Here is a 13704-nt window from a genome sequence, read left to right on the forward strand (position 1 = left end):
AAAAATCAAGGCAATGTCTCCCTTCAAATCTGTTTGCAGTCTTTTCAGTCTGTCACATTAGTATTTTTGGACAAAAATAGGCAAGACGATTAAAAAGGCGTTTCTTACGGATTACCACCTGACATGTTAAGGAGGACTAACACAATAAAATTGTGGTTTTAAACCAATTGAGAATAAAAGATATCCAAATCTGAATGAATGAATGAATGAATGAATGAATGAATAAATAAATAAATAAATAAATAAAATATTAATAATAATGATAATAATAATAATAATAATAATAATAATAATAATAATAATAAAAGGACTTTAATGCTTGAGGTGGGACAATATGATTTGTTGGGTTTTGATATGCTATGTGAAATATTAACGAAACCCAGGAATGACCCAGGCAACGTTAGTGCAACGATAAAACTTAGTTGCCTTTATGAAATAAACTATTAAACGTGCTGAGATACAAGCAGAATAAACTAAATAAAATTCTCAGTTGCACACACAGCTGCGCATGTCTGGGACACTCCTGAATATTCAGCTTGCTCCGCCCACGGAAACAGAAAATCTTTAGAAACCGAAAATCTTCTAACACCGGTTAAATGCGATGGCACCCACTGACATTCAGAAACAAACATACGCCGTGATACACTGCCTTTTACGAGATCTTGATATGGTGGAGCATGATGGTTCCGAAGATGGTAAGTGTTCGTTCTCTTATCTCTAAATATTATTCGAGTCATTCTATAAAAATGGTATGTCCCTTATGAGTGTGTAAACAATGGCTTGTTGACTCCTGTATTTTCGAAACACATCGATACAAAAACAAGAGGTTTTGTTAACTGTTAACGAAACCGATTAAAACTATATTAAATTGGACTAGCCATTAAAACTGAATAAATCAAGGTGGCTGGGTTAGGACCTCTGGAAAGTTGGTTTGATATTGGACATTTGTTTGACATTCGCTGAGCAAATGAAGGGACTGTCATAAAAGTGCATGACCAAAAAACAAAAAAAACAAAAAAAAAACAAACAAACTAAAAAAACTTATTTCAAAGATTACAAAATATGGGTAGAATAAAAAATACATGTGATGGTTTAAATCAGGGGTCCCCAAACTTGTTCCTGGAGGGCCGGTGTCCTGCAGAGTTTAGCTCCAACTTGCATCAGCACGCCTTCCTGGAAGTTTCTAGTATGCTTAGTAGGACCTTAATTAGCTGCTTCAGGTGTGTATGATTAGGGTTGGAGCTAAACTCTGCAGAGACACCGGCCCTTCAGGAGCAGGAATGGTGACCCCTGGTTTAAATTAAGTGGAGTAGCAGGGGAAAATCATTTAAAGGTTTGAATGGGTTATTCACTATAGTACAGTAACATGGTTACATTGTTTTTACATGTTTTTTTATCATTTTCTATTAACTCATAGAAACAGGTGTTGTTATAGCTCCTATATAGCTGTTTTTTAAATATTTAAATCTATACAACTTGCCGCTGTTACAAGATTTTCGGTTTCTGAGATTTTCGGTTTCTGAAAGCGGAGCATACAGGTGCTGGTATAATCAAAAAGTTGATTTATTTCACTAATTCCATTCAAAAAATGAAACTTGTATATTATATTAATTTATTACACACAGACTGATATATTTCAAATGTTTATTTCTTTTAATTTTGATGATTATAACTGACAACTAAGGAAAATCCCAAATTCAGTATCTCAGAAAATTAGAATATTGTGAAAAGGTACAATATTGAAGACACCTGGTGCCACACTCTAATCAGCTAATTAACTCAAAACACCTGCCAAGGCCTTTAAATGGTCTCTCAGTCTAGTTCTGTAGGCTACACAATTATGGGGAAGACTGCTGACTTGACACTTGTCCAAAAGACAACCGTTGACACCTTGCACAAGGAGGGCAAGACACAAAAGTTAATTGCAAAACCTTTGGCTGGCTGTTCACAGAGCTCTGTGTCCAAGCACATTAATAGAGAGGCGAAGGGAAGGAAAAAATGTGGTAGAAAAAAGTGTACAAACAATAGGGATAACCGCACCCTGGAGATGATTGTGAAACAAAACCCATTCAAAAATGTGGGGGAGATTCACAAAGAGTGGACTGCAGTTGGAGTCAGTGCTTGAAGAACCACTACGCACAGATGTATGCAAGACATGGGTTTCAGCTGTCGCATTCCTTGTGTCAAGCCACTCTTGAACAACAGACAGCGTCAGAAGCGTCTCGCCTGGGCTAAAGACAAAAAGGACTGGACTGCTGCTGAGTGGTCCAAAGTTATGTTCTCTGATGAAAGTAAATTTTGCAATTCCTTCGGAAATCAGGGTCCCAGAGTCTGGAGGAAGAGAGGAGAGGCACACAATCCACATTGCTTGATGTCCAGTGTAAAGTTTCCACAGTCAGTGATGGTTTGGGGTGCCATGTCATCTGCTGGTGTTGGTCCACTGTGTTTTCTGAGGTCCAAGGTCAACGCAGCCGTATACCAGGAAGTTTTAGAGCACTTCATGCTTCCTGCTGCTGACCAACTTCATGGAGATGCAGATTTCATTTTCCAACAGGACTTGGCACCTGCACACAGTGCCAAAGCTACCAGTACCTGGTTTAAGGACCATGGTATCCCTATTCTTAATTGGCCAGCAAACTCGCCTGACCTTAACCCCATAGAAAATCTATGGGGTATTGTGAAGAGGAAGATGTGATATGCCAGACCCAACAATGCAGAAGAGCTGAAGGCCACTATCAGAGCAACCTGGGCTCTCATAACACCTGAGCAGTGCCACAGACTGATTGACTCCATGCCACGCCGCATTGTTGCAGTAATTCGGGCAAATGGAGCCCCAACTAAGTATTGTAAGTGCTGTACATGCTCATACTTTTCATTTTCATACTTTATCAGTTGGCCAAGATTTCTAAAAATCCTTTCTTTGTATTGGTCTTAAGTAATATTCAAATTTTCTGAGGTACTGAATTTGGGATTTTCCTTAGTTGTCAGTTATTAATCTTCAAAATTAAAAGAAATAAACATTTGAAATATATCAGTCTGTGTGTAATAAATGAATATAATATACAAGTTTCACTTTTTGAATGGAATTAGTGAAATAAATCAACTTTTTGATGATATTCTAATTATATGACCAGCAACTGTATATGAATATTAATAAGTTTCCCAGACATGCGCGATTACACGTGCAACTGAGAATTTTAGTTCACATTGCATCTCAGCATATTAGTGGATTATTCCATAAAGGTAACTATATTCTCAGGGTCCCAGCTGACTTATGCATAAACTACAGTTGTTTACTTCTAGGAAACAGTAATGTTTTCATTAGTATGCACGATTTGTGCAGTCGTCTGTAACTGAATGACAGATACTTCGTGTAACAGCAGAGCAATCTTCAGCTATTGTCTACAATGAGTTCAGCTCGTTGTGCTCTTCCTTTGCAATGTTTTAAAACTCGGTATTTCATTTGTTGTTATCATTAAGTACATCACTGCCTGTAACAACCGAAATAAACCTGTATAAATATTTTTGAGGACCTATATCTATTCTGGTATTGTTCTTAAATTCTTGTTCATTTTGATATGATGTAGGCCTATTGCTCTTCAAAAGGATTAATAAAATTCTTTATGTTTAGGCTTCCCAAGGTTGCATTTATTTGATCAAAAATAGGCAAAACAGTAATATTGTGATTTGTTTTCTATTTTAATATATTTTAAATGGCTGTTTATTCCTGTTACTCCAGTCTTCAGTGTCATATGATCCTTCAGAAATCATTCTAATATGCTGCTTTGCTGCTCAAGAAACATTCTTAGCTACTATTATCAATGCTGAAAACAGGAAACCGTGATACAGTGCCTGTTGATTCATAGAACAGCAAGTTCGAAGACTATTGCAATAGAAATCTTTTGTAACATTAGAAATGTAAAAAAAGAAAAAAAAATCTATTTAATTAATCCTTGTTGAATAAACTTCATCTTTGTGAAATTAATTTTTTAAAAAACAAAAAAACTACAGTGATTCCAGACATTCAAATAGTATTTTAATGCAAATGTATTTGTGCAAATTATTTGGGGGCCACTGTCTGTAAAAAGATAACATTTTATTGTTATAAAAATAGTTTTAAAGGTGCCCTAGAACCAGTTTTTACAAGATGTAATATAAGTCTAAGGTGTCCCCTGAATGTGTCTGTGAAGTTTCAGCTCAAAATACCCCATAGATTTTTTTTAATACTTTTTTTTTTAACTGGCTATTTTGGGGCATCATTAACTATGCACCGATTCAGGCTGCGGACCCTTTAAATCGCGCCCAACAAAGTTTGTTGTTGGCAAGTCCATGCCCATCTTTTTGTACAAAAACAAAATGTCATTAAATGGCTCACACAATATCATATGTTCACTCCATCACACATTGTACAAAGCATCTATTAATCAAAAGCAAATCAAGGCCATATTCCCATCTTTATTCCAGGATTTGTGATGTGTTTTGACATAGTTTAATTTTTTTTTTTTTTTTCCTAATTTCATGAGGCCAAATGTGCCCCTAATTAAAACCCATGAAGAACATGCATGTTTATGAACATTAATGACCAGTAAATTCAGGTTGACTGGGACACTTTTTGCCATTGAGATGACTAGGAAAAAGTTATATGAAATCAGTATATGAAATATATATATTTGTTATATGAAATCAGTATAATCTACTTCAACTCATTCAGGTGTTCTGGGATGCTTTGTTTTATTGTGAAATTGAAAAATTAAACCTTGTGGTGGCAGTGTATCTTAAACGGAAACCACGAAAAGACAATATAGTTTCAGCAATATTTTCAGAATTTGTCACCAACCGGAAAACCAGAGAATGTTAGTCTGAACAGGTAAGCTAACACGTATAATCACACCAGTAGTCTGTAGGTTACAAAAATATTATGTCCACACAGACCCATTTATACAGGCCTATCAGCTGTTACATTGCAGGGTACAAAGGAAGCACAACGAGCTGAACTCATTGTAGATGATAGCTGAAGGCTGCTCTGCTGTTCAATCTGTCATTCAGTTACAGATGACTGCACAAATCGTGCATACTAATGAAAACATAAACTGTTACCTAGAAGTAAACAACTGTAGTTTAGGCATAAGTCAGCCACGATGCTGAGAATATAGTGACGAGCAGGGCGGGCGAGAGCCGTGAGGGAACGGTGCGAGGCCGGTGACGTGAGAGATAATGAGCTCCACCTGCGAGGCGCACCGGCCTTGAGTCTCTCACGGAGGAGCTCCGGAAGCATAAAAGGAGGAGCGACGACAGTGAAGGACGAGAGAGGACCAGGCCTAGGGTTTCCCATTTATAAAACTGTGCGTAGGATCCCTACTAAAATTGTACGTACGCGCAAAAGCTAGATTCTGCGTACGCACAATAAAAATCAGATTTATAAAACCATGCGTACGCCAGATCCTGCACACAAATCCCTTTATAAATCCCAGTCAGCAGAAGATTGTGCGTACGTGCATCTATATCTAAATATCCATAAAAACAAAATTGTATAAAATACTTTAGATAAAGGTTTTAGAATAGAGTTGATTCATTAATTTCCACTGGACAGATAGTATTTTAATAGTTTTAAACAATTCAAATCAAATGTATGCAGTTTTGCTGATAAGGTGAACATATCTTTTAGGACGTTTATAGGCTATTTTTAGTGGAAACAGATCGGCCTACTTATTTATTGCAGTGTAAATACAATTGTCTGACTCGGCGCGTCACTGACAAAGTATTTTAAAAAGAAAACATGCAAATCTTACCGTTTTCCTCAAATTATATCCTTCAAATGGTAATTGTTTGAAGATCCTTCACACGACATCAACACCTCCTGCAGCTGTGGTTGTACAGTAAGATATTATTGGACCTATTCAAACTGGACAACGGACCGTTCGACCACCGAATCCAGCAGTGTCTTCCATAATATCTAAGTTAAGTGTGCATCACTGATCGTCATTCTCAAAAAAAATATTTTGTCATAACATCTGCAGTTTAGTTTAAAGAGGAATTATTGTGCTCCTCGCTGTCATTAAAGCAGCGTGTCACTGGAAAAGTGATCGAAAGTAGCACATCTACTATCTAAATTAATATCACTTTTGTCTCCAGAATGTGCGTACGCACGGCTCAAAAGTTTGCTTAAAGGTGCGCACATTCTCCCGTCAAGTTTGTTTTTATAGATCACAACCTTTGCGTGGGAACTGGTGTACGCACGTTTCTAGCCCTCGTTTTATGCGTACGCACGCTTTATAAATGAGACCCCAGGACTTTATTTTATGTTTTATTATGTTTGTGTGGCTGGCAGACGCCCGCGAGGGTCTGCTGGCATTACTATCATTTTGTTCTTTTAGAATTAAAGTTATGTTGAATGTTCGCTGGTTCCCGCCTCCTTCTTCCCATACTTACGAACTGTGTTACATTGGTGCCGAAACCCGGGAGGAAGGAGGAACATGCTGTCGAAGAGCCCTCGCTGCTGAGGGGGATCGCGGTGCGGCGGAGGTCGGGCAGCGCGGGAGTGAAGACCGTGAGAGGCTGCCCGAGGCGGTGGTGCTGGAGCCTAGTGACAGGTGGGACGGGGAGCTCGATGCCGTGCTCCTGGGATGAGGTGGGGTGGCTGCCGTCCAGGAGGGAGCGGAGGAGTCGCCGCCGTTTCGCCGTGGGCCAGAGCCTGCTACCGTCCGTCATGAAGGGGAGGAACGGGGGACGGCGGACTCGCTGCCGGCTGCCCTCAGCCGGGGGAGCCATCGCGGGCCGCCAGGGGGACGGACGAGGATCGGGCCGTCCACCGAGCGTCTGGCACCATCGCATGGCACCGCGAGGAAGCGCCTATCGGCTGGCTGAGGACCGAGCGGCAGTGTGTCTGGTGAACCGGACAAAGATTTTTTTTTTCTCTCTCTTTTTCCTCTTTCCCTTTCTCGTTCTGTCACTCCCTGTGCTTCCGTCTCCTTTCTCTCGTCTCATCTGTCCTTACCCCCAGGTGCTGCGGGACGCCGAGACAGGCCCCGGGGGGAGTAAATCGCCGTCTCGGGGGTACCCCCCGGCCTGCGAGGGGCGATGGGGGTATGTGACGAGCAGGGCGGGCGAGAGCCGTGAGGAAACGGCCGGTGACGCGAGAGATAATGAGCTCCACCTGCGAGGTGCACCGGCCTTGAGTTTCTCACGCAGGAGCTCCGGAAGCATAAAAGGAGGAGCAACGACAGTGAAGGACGAGAGAGGACCAGGCCTGGACTTTATTTTATGTTTTATTATGTTTGTGTGGCCGGCAGACGTCCGTGAGGGTCTGCCGGCATTACTATCGTTTTGTTCTTTTTGAATTAAAGTTATGTTGAATGTTCGCCGGTTCCCGCCTCCTCCTTCCCATACTTACGAACTGTTACACACCCAAAGTACTAGTTATTTTTATTCCATTCGAAAGATGTGTATCAATAATTTTTACTTTAATATAGACATGTTTTTATATGTTTTTATTAATATGACAACAATCACATAACCCATTGTGAGATTGCACTTTGGGAATAGACTTTGGGAATATTCACACATAATTTATTCACATAAAAACATGATATCAGAGTTTTAAAATCAAATATTTTAAAAGAGATAAATACATCTTGGCTGTTTAAACCAATGAGCATTAAGCTGTATCGTCAGCAAGTCGTTTCCCATCATACTTTTGATCGGCGCATTCGTTGAAGAGCAACTGCGCCTGACTGCAGAATCCGATGTGGCTGCCTCGCCTTCACAGAAGATTTTTTGACACGTCAGCATGATGTCAGAGCTAGGTGGTCCACACTCTGACACATTTCTAGCTGGAATGCATCTCACGGTGATCACCAGTGATCGGTTCTGCGCAGATTTTGCTCCTATCAAAAGAGCCTAATATCTTCACATACCCCTGACACCTATGGCAAGCCTTTTTGACTTTTATTCATTCTCAGGATATGAATTCTTGATATCAACAATTCAACTCTTGATATCAGGAATTACATTTCCACTAGTAACAATGGCAATTTTTGATATCAGGAAAACTAGAATTCTTGATATCTATAATTGTATTTTCACTAGTCAAATGTCACTATAGGCTGCCATTCAAATTCAATTGTTGATATCAAGAATCGATTTCTTAATAGTTGAAATTTCAATTCCACATATCAGAAATACAATTCTTACAAGTAAAAATAATTTCTGATATCAATAATTACATTGTTACTGGAGCTAGTTGCTTAGGACCAGCACTTGACCAGCTTAAACCAGCTTCCATGCTTCAAAACAATTAATTAGGTGCAGAACACTGGCTCTGTGTCTATGAACTGGATCCCACCAGGAGGTAAAGGTGGACAAACGCAGACACCCCCGTATCACATGGCACCACACTTTCATGGCCGACCTTAAACTCATCTATGCATCCTAGGACGAAACTGCAGCAGGAGGAACTATGTCTAAGTTAAATTTTTCATAAGACAACAAATTACCAGATTTATCAAAAATTGAAAGAATCCCAATTATATTCCTGTTAAGCCATGCAGACAGAAAAACTGATCTGTATTTCTAATTATTATATCTGATTTGTTCCATAGAAAGGTTTTATGTGGTGAAAGATTGTGGGTGTAACAACTTCCAGGCAATAAGAGCCTGCTGATGAATTTAGACAGTGCAACTTGTATTCTATTAGGTAAGTAGTTACATTTTAATATAAAGGGAAGGCCACCTATTTTTGTAAAGCTATGATTTGTGATTAAAAAAACATATATCCCTGGTTTCATAGACGAGGCTTAAGCTAGTCCCAGACTAAAATGCATGTATGAGCTCTTTTAACTGAAAGCCACTTGCACTGACATACCTTAAATTATGTCAGTGTCATTGTTTTGTCTCAAGATGCACACCAGAGGGCTGTTTCATAAAAGTTGCTAAGAAAAGCGAGGATTAAACTCCAAAACCTGACTTGAATTAACCTAACAAATGAGTTGGGGCTAAAGCGGTTTCATAAAAGGCTAATAGAAGTTCACACAGTCTCACTAATTCGATCCAGGTTTACCTAGTCAAGATAATTTCGCATGCACGCTTTTTTTAAGCAGCCCTACAGGTCGATCATGGATCAAAGCGATCCACCATAGGAAACAACATACATTTTGTGCTATTTTATGCGTTTGAGACATGGTGTTTTCCTCAGTGCATAACTTACTTCTCACAAGTTTATTCTCCATCTGTAAATGTTAGAAAGTCATGCAAATATTTCCATTTTGCTGCTAAACTCAGTGCCCAAGGAAGTCGACCGGAAGTTGAAGTCGGCCGCGTGCCGCCATCTTGTAGCAGAACTTCACTTGCGTTAGCCATCCCATTGACTCCCATTCATTTTGGCGTCACTTTGACAGCAAATAACTTTACATCTGAGGCGTTTAAAGACTCAATTTGTCTATTATTTATTTCTAAAGATACACGACAATGTATAAAGGGCCCCATTACCTTCTATGTTACATTATGGCCCCGTAGAAACAGTTTTTGTAAAAATAGGCTAACAATTGCATCATAACCACTCGACTCTCTGTCGCACAGTAGAGAAATTACCGTACAGACAGGAGGAGAAGCTCGCAGGCAATAGTATGCATTAACTTAATATGGCGTACTGGCGTTACATTTTAAAATACTATACAAAATAATAATCAGAATAATTACTCCTGCTCACTCACGCCAAAGAACTCCCCACTCAAGCTCGCCGTCTCTGCAAGATTAACGATGGCAGTTTGCACGCACAGCTACTAGAAGATTTACATCTGTCAGACAGGTTGCTGACGTCATCAAGCTTAGTTTGAGTCTGCGCGTCAGAAACGGAAGTGCTAAAAATCGCTAAAAATGGGCTTCACTTGTCTCAATTGAGTTCCAATGGGGTCGCTGTGTCCATTTCTTTTACTGTCTATGGCTAAACTTCACAGTGAACGAGTGCTGCTGCGCGCATGCGCGCTAAACAGACGGAACGCAATAGAAGCGCAATAATTCTAAAATATACATTTCGCTAAAATATTTGATGTTGGACATTAAATGTGCCTTATGTACACGTTTAAACCTACAAGTAAGTGTATTTTTATGATAGTAACTGTAAATGGACTATTGTAATGGGGTAAATCAATATACTTTGGGCCAATTGCTGAGTTTAGATTCATCTTACCAATTAAAATTTAGTCTGTGCATATTTATATTTATTTTAATTTTTAATTTTGTGATTTTAATTTCTGCTCTTCTAATAACTATAACTCACTCTCTCTCTCTCTCTCTCTCTCTCTCTATATATATATATATATATATATATATATATATATATATATATATATATATATATATATATATATATATATATATATATATATATATATATACAGTACAGTCCAAAAGTTTGGAACCACTAAGATTTTTAATGTTTTTAAAAGAAGTTTCGTCTGCTCACCAAGGCTACATTTATTTAATTAAAAATACAGTAAAAAACAGTAATATTGTGAAATATTACAATTTAAAATAACTGTTTTCTATTTGAATATATTTGACAAAGTAATTTATTCCTGTGATGGCAAAGCTGAATTTTCAGCATCATTACTCCAGTCTTCAGTGTCACATGATCCTTCAGAAATCATTCTAATATGCTGATCTGCTGCTCAAGAAACATTTAATGTGTATAATTTGTACAAAATATTTGTGTACAATATTTTTTTTCAGGATTCCTTGATGAATAGAAAGTTCAAAAGAACAGTGTTTATCTGAAATCTAATCTTTTGTAACATTATAAATGTTATTTACTGCCACTTTTGATTGATTTAATGCATCCTTGCTGAATAAAAGTATTCATTTCTTTAATTTCTTTTCAAAAAAATAAAAAAAAAATTCTTACTGACCCCAAACTTTTGAACGGTAATGTATAATGCTACAGAAGCTTTGTATTTCAGATAAATGCTGTTCTTTTGAACTTTCTATTCATCAATGAATCCTGAAAAAAAAGTACACAACTGTTTTCAACATTGAAAATAATCATAAATGTTTATTGAGCAGCAAATCAGCATATTAGAATGATTTCTGAAGGATCATGTGACACTGAAGACTGGAGTAACGATGCTGAAAATTCAGCTTTGCATCACAGGAATAAATTACTTTGTCAAATATATTTAAATAGTACACAGTTATTTTAAATTGTAATAATATTTCACAATATTACTGTTTTTACTGTATTTTTAATTCAATAAATGTAGCCTTGGTGAGCAGACGAAACTTCTTTTAAAAACATTAAAAATCTTAGTGGTTCCGAACTTTTGGACTGTACTGTATATATATATATATATATATATATATATATATATATATATATATATATATATATTAGAAAGACCAGAGTATAGATTAAATATGGGCCTTGGAAAAGGCTAGCTGACTTATCGTGCTTTGACTACACTAGCTTTTGCTGGCTCTGAAACACTCACTTGGTATTTCTCCTGCTCTTTGTCTAGCAAAAAAAATCACTCATCACTTAATAAAAGATTAAAAATGAAGGCCTGATTGTTTCAGGGGCCTTGTCACAGGTCTATTGACTTTGAATTTCCGTGTTACTTTTGCTATATTTTCACACTTAAAACAATGATTTGGTAATCCTCTTGTTCCACTGTACTCTTTTGTGCTAAGAAATAAGGTTTACTGATATGGCGTTATTTTACTGTCAATTGTCGAGAGCACATTATTGTGACGCGAGAGCATATCAATGTAATGCGCGAGCGCAAATCTGTCCGCTCGCGCGCGGATTTCCTCTGCTCTCGCGCAAATCTGTCCGCTCGCGCGCGGATTTCCTTTGCTCTCGCGCAAATCTGGACGCGCGCGCTCAAATATACAGTGCTCTCTTATGAACTGCCTCTCCTCTCGCTAAGATATTGCGTGTGCACGCTCAAACTGTTTCCTGCGTGCTCAAACGTGTCCTGCGCGCTCAAACTGCACATGTGCGCTCACGAATCTCTCCGTGCTCTTGCAGAAATTAATTTGCTTTTGGATTAAATGCTGTCAAAAGTTATAAACCAATCAGAAGAGACGACTGATCCATGAAAATGCTACGTGGAATCTTATTGGCTGAGAGTGAACTGCGCCTGGAATTCTTTCGACAAAAATATATATTTTATTTCTTTACAATTTAATAATATTTATCAAATGTAACCTAGTCTAACTGCATCACATTACAGGTCAAACCCCTATTTATCTAAACAAACAAACAAAAAATGTTTCTTAAAGTTATTGTGGTCATACGTTTTGTGTTGAAATTTAAAAAAAAAAAAAAGGTAACATTTTACAATAAGGTTTTTATTTGTTAACATTAGTTAATGTATTATCTAACATGAACTAACAATGTGCAATACATTACTGTAATTATTAATCTTTGTTAACGTTAAAAATACAGCTGTTTGTTGGTTGTTTACTTCACAGTGCATTTAATAATGTTAACAAATACAACATTTGATTTTAATAACGTATTAGTAAATGTTGAAATTAACATTAACAAATATTAATAAATGCTGAAGAAGAGCAATTCATTATTAGTTAATGTTAACTAATGCAGTTAAATAATGTTAACGCAACCTTATTGTAAAGTATTACCAACAAACATCTTCTGATTTAAGACCGAACAAGATCAGGGTCAAATCGTCATTCCCTTAATACTTAATGTGGAGATCACATACCACCATAGTCAATTTCTTTTGAGGTCTGGAATTAATGATTCTGATACATCAAATACATTCTGATACATCAAATACATTTTAACAGTCACTGGTCACCACCTACTGGCAGAACAGTGTAACAACATTAGTTTCAACATTCATTTAGCTACTTATTTTAATTGCTGAAATCAGTGTATATTCAGACTATAAATTGTTATTGCAATACTTGCATTATTATTTAATGTTTGCAACACAGATGTAGCAATAGTATGTTGTTGAAAACACTTTGTGAAGCTGTTTAAAACATATAGCTTACATGACCACTGCTTTCAGCAGCAATGCAAAAGCAGGTTTAAATATTCTGGTATGATTGTAATTTCAAAAGGTTTAATAGACATAACCGAATCATTGTCATTTAGGAATAAGATCGCGTTCTTTTGCTTAATCGTGCATACACAAGAGCTTAGGTATTTTTGTATGTCATGTTTTATACCAGACCTCAAAAGAAATTGACTATGGTGGTATGTGATCTCCACATTAAGTATTAAGGGAATAACGATTTGACCCTGATCTTGTTCGGTCTTAAATCAGAAGATGTTTGTTGGTAATACTTTACAATAAGGTTGCGTTAACATTATTTAACTGCATTAGTTAACATTAACTAATAATGAATTGCTCTTCTTCAGCATTTATTAATATTTGTTAATGTTAATTTCAACATTTACTAATACGTTATTAAAATCAAATGTTGTATTTGTTAACATTATTAAATGCACTGTGAAGTAAACAACCAACAAACAGCTGTATTTTTAATGTTAACAAAGATTAATAATTACAGTAATGTATTGCACATTGTTAGTTCATGTTAGATAATACATTAACTAATGTTAACAAATAAAAACCTTATTGTAAAATGTTACCTATTTTTTTTTTTTAAATTTCAACACAAAACGTATGACCACAATAACTTTAAGAAACATTTTTTGTTTGTTTGTTTAGATAAATA

General features: G+C 37.0%; 1 pseudogene; it reads left to right on the plus strand.

Moving 5' to 3' along the window:
- Positions 1-509: 509 nt before the first annotated feature.
- The window catches only part of LOC125278733, a 43983-nt pseudogene continuing 30788 nt past the window's right edge, over positions 510-13704 (plus strand).

The sequence above is a fragment of the Megalobrama amblycephala genome, linkage group LG11, assembly GCF_018812025.1.
Source record: "Megalobrama amblycephala isolate DHTTF-2021 linkage group LG11, ASM1881202v1, whole genome shotgun sequence".
Taxonomy (NCBI): domain Eukaryota; kingdom Metazoa; phylum Chordata; class Actinopteri; order Cypriniformes; family Xenocyprididae; genus Megalobrama; species Megalobrama amblycephala.